General features: G+C 36.3%; 1 non-coding gene across 1 annotated transcript; it reads left to right on the top strand.

Moving 5' to 3' along the window:
- The first annotated feature begins 1092 nt into the window (after nt 1-1092).
- Nucleotides 1093-1198, top strand: LOC131152441 (small nucleolar RNA R71). The gene has a single exon (XR_009135943.1). It is a non-coding gene; the product is annotated as a small nucleolar RNA R71 (small nucleolar RNA).
- Nucleotides 1199-4149: the final 2951 nt, after the last annotated feature.

The raw sequence follows: 4149 nt of genomic DNA, 5'->3' as shown, positions 1-4149 counted from the left end.
TTGGAGTGTTAAAGAAGAGGTTTCCTATTTTGGCAAATGGGACAGAGGCACATTATGACACTAATACTCAAGCTGATATTGCGTTAGCTGGCTGCATTTTGCACAATTATCTTATAGGTGTTGATCCTGATGAAGAACTAATTACAGCTATTAGTAACGAGCTTAATAGTGGACGAATAGAAATGATCCAACTAGTTCAAGTTTAGTAGGGAAGGAGAAGTTTTAAGGGAAGCAATTGCCATGGTATATGAAGGGATTATGTTTTGTATAGACAGTAGTTAGAGAGAGTTTTTCCTGCTAAATACAACAAAAATGTATTTTAACTTCTCATATGGGGATTTGTTTTAGACAAAAAGATGTATTTTTATTTTCAAATTAAATAAATGGTTTTTTATTTTATTTTATATTAGATGTTAATTGTGTATAATATGTTTAACTGGCTTTGAACTTGTTAGTTTATTCTGAAATCCCCCCTTCGTCTAAATAGCTGGAAGGTGACCACGAAGACCTGTTGATTAACAATAAGAAGAATCTAACATGGAACAACAACATGAATGGTCTTCTTCTTCAGTGTTTAAAAGAGCTAATGCTCAAAGGGCAGAAAATTAGAGGAACTTTTACAAGTACAAAAAATTGGTTTGTAGTGAAGGAAGTAAGTGAAAATTACAACGTTGATGGTAAGCCTTAACTTCCTCCGGCACAAACTCAGGTGTAGGAGGCACATTGGGGCAATTATAGCATGTGTAAAAGGGATCAGAGCATATGGTATACAACTTTGCACACGCCACTAGCTGAGGTTATTATCTTAAGGACAATAATTGATCTGGTTTCTTCACAATGGTGTGCAGTGTGGGTGCAAGGTCATGGTCAGCAGCTAACTCATAGACTCCCTTAGAATGGGATGAGGAAGGTTGAGACGGTCTACAAGCAGCAATAGTATACTGCTGAGAATTCTCGGTGAGGGTCTCAAATAGAGCTCAAGCCTCATTCTCGTGCTTTGTGAAGAAAGTACCTCCACATGATGCATCTACCATGGCTGTATCACGCTCAGCTAACCCCTCATAGAAGGTTTGAACTAATTGTCATATAGGGACTTGGTGATGTGGACATTTACGCAAGAGGTCCCTAAAGCACTCCTATGTCTCGAAAAATTGTTCACCATCTATTTGGTAGAAACTGGTGATTGCCTTCCTAAACTAGTTATTCTTCCCAATGAAGAAGTATTTTTTCAGGAATTCGTGTTGCATGGTGGCCTAGTTGATCACCGAGTTCGACTCTAAGGAATTCAACCAATATTTGGCATTGTCCTTCAGATAGAATGGAAATAGCCTTAGACAAAGGGCATCATCACCAAAGTGAGGTATACGGATGGTGGAAAAAATTTCTAGAAACTCATCAAGATGCTTGTATGGATTTTCATTCGAATTCCCAAAGAAGTTGGCAAGCATCGAGATCGAGTGAAGACTTTGTAAAGGTACCTTGTAATAGCTCAAGATTTCTTAAGATCTAGTAGCGGATTTGGGTACAATCAATCAACCTAGATGATGGAAGCTCTTGCAGATGTATGGGCAACATACATTTAGGTATAATAAGTCCCACTTTATTTATAAATCTTGGAAACTAAAGTTTTGGTTTGCAATACGTGTTGTAAGATTGGCTATAAAAATTTAAAGCAACCAAAAGTGTTATTACAATTAACTTCTTCTATTGATTTGGTTCAAATACAGTCAAACTAAATAATATACTCTGTATAATGCTAATATAGACCATGAACAAACACTATTTTGGAAACAGCAACACAACACCAAATCAAACTAGTTTGGCTGCCTTTATAGTGGTTATTGTTTTCATTTCAGCTATTGTTTCTCCACTAGCTATTGTTTTTATTTAGATTCAAGCTTGCATAGAGCACCATGTTATATTGCGTTTGAGAGCATTGATTTTGAGTCCTAAATTTGACTTCATGTGAAATTTCATAAGCACTAAACTTTTCAATATCTAATTTCTTAACATCCTATGTTATGTAATTTCTTGAAATATTTATTGATGAGTGATGCAATGTTACATGATTATATCATAACTGCTTTCTTTTGGCAAAGGCATATATGTTTCTTAATGAGTTCTTTTATATTTAAAATAGTTAACATTGGACATGCAATATTAACCGTTGCTTAATTTTATGCAATTAATCAAGATTAATTTCAGTGATATTAACTGCCATTTTTTATACTTTTCTTAATAGGCTAAGCCAAAGGATTCTCAGTTTCCAAATGAACCTATAGAAATCTTGACCTGTTGGATGAAATATTTAGGAAAGATAGAGCTACTATAAGTCGTGTTGCTGGTCCAAAACAAAAGGCAATTTCAGTGAGCTAAGGAACAAAATGAAATTGATGTAAATAGTACTCATGTCGAGTCAAGTGAACAACAACATGATTTCATTAGAGTTGACAACCAGGATAACTTAAACACTGATCCTACATCTTCATCAAGATTTGTGTCTAGGTCAACATCGAAATTGGTTAAAGAGATCAAGAGAAAAAAAAAAAAAACCAAGATTTGTTGATGTTGTGAGTGAAGAGATGAAGACAATCAAGATAGGTTTGGATGTAGCTGTCGCAACACTGGATCATGGTAATCCTCAAAACTATACTAAAGAACAAATGTTCAATGAGATTATAAAAAATTATGGCATGAGTGACACATCTCACATGATGCTTTATCAAGCTATTGTAGAGGATGAAAAGGTTGCTTGAGCATTCTTAGTTTGTCCAATTAAGTGTCGTTGTAACGACCCGAAGAATAATGGTATTTAAATAATAAAAGAAAAGGAAATGGAAACCGAAAACAGAAAGAGGCAGTCGACGACAATGCATTTTGGAAAGGATAAATCTTGAGAAATTTTTCAGCTCCTCGTCGACAAGGGTATAACAGGAGCTCGTTGACGAGGGTTGGAGTTCGTCGACAAAAATATTGTTGGGCTCGTCAATGAGGTGACGTGACTCGTCAACGAGGAAATACCGAGGGGATGATTTTGGGGTTTCTGAATTTCATCAACAAAGGGTAGAGTTCATCAACGAATTTTGTATTGACCTCGTCGACAAGGTGACGCGGCTCGTCAATGAAGGCCATAGTTTAAATAGGCCTAAAGTTCATTTTTGGACGAAATTTTCTGCGTAGAGTTTCTCTCTCTTTTACCCTTCGGTTTCTCCACCTTCCCTCTTCGATTTCGGGCCAAATTTTCACCTGTTCGACGATCCGAAGCCACCATGACGTTCTTGGGAAAGTTTTCTGCAAATCTGCCAGACCAGATCGTCGGTGGGGCTGAAGTGAAAACTATCCCAAATCCAGGGTAAGACTTTCTACTCAATATTTGGATTTTTGACAGTTGAGGAAAGCATAGTACACATCGAAATACTGAACTTTAGTTCTGGGAAATTTTGTTTTCAAGGTGTTGAACAGGGAACCCTGCGGGTGCAGGACATATTTTCTTAGGGGCTTTTCAGGAATTAGGTAAGGGGATAAATTAAGTTAGTATTTTATGAAAATATGTATATTGTTATAGTATTTGATTTCAGAAAATAAATACATTTATTTATAATTTATATATTGGGAAAATACTATTGAAAATGATGATATGTTGAATATGTGAAAAACCTGTTAGTGTGGCGTGAGTAGAAATTAATATGAAACACTGTTTTCTGGGAATGTGAATGATATAGATTTTTATAATGAAAAACCGGCGTATGGCCCGCAATTTTGATATATTTGCCGGCGTACAGGCTGTGCTATGTGTATGATTTGTCGGCGTATGGGCCGAGCTATGTGTATAATTTGTCAACGTACGGGTCGAGCTATGTGTATGATTTGCCAACGTACGGGCTGTGCTATGATTTTCCAGCGTACGGGCAGAGCGATAATAAAATGTGTAATACCGGCGTACGGGCTGATGATTTTTCATGGTATATGTAAATATGCAAAATGATATGATTGATATGATAATTAATGATATGAGATATCCATGTATCACAATTTCAGTATATGTTATATGATATCAGAACCTGGTTGGCTTAGTCTAGGCTAGCATTTGCACGGTACCGTTGCTATGTGTCTATGGTCTTCATGATCATGATATCTGTGGTAACGTCG

Source organism: Malania oleifera, chromosome 3 (assembly GCF_029873635.1).
Source record: "Malania oleifera isolate guangnan ecotype guangnan chromosome 3, ASM2987363v1, whole genome shotgun sequence".
NCBI lineage: Eukaryota > Viridiplantae > Streptophyta > Magnoliopsida > Santalales > Ximeniaceae > Malania > Malania oleifera.
Note: the sequence above shows the minus strand (reverse complement) of the source record. Positions and strands in the feature narration are given on the sequence as shown.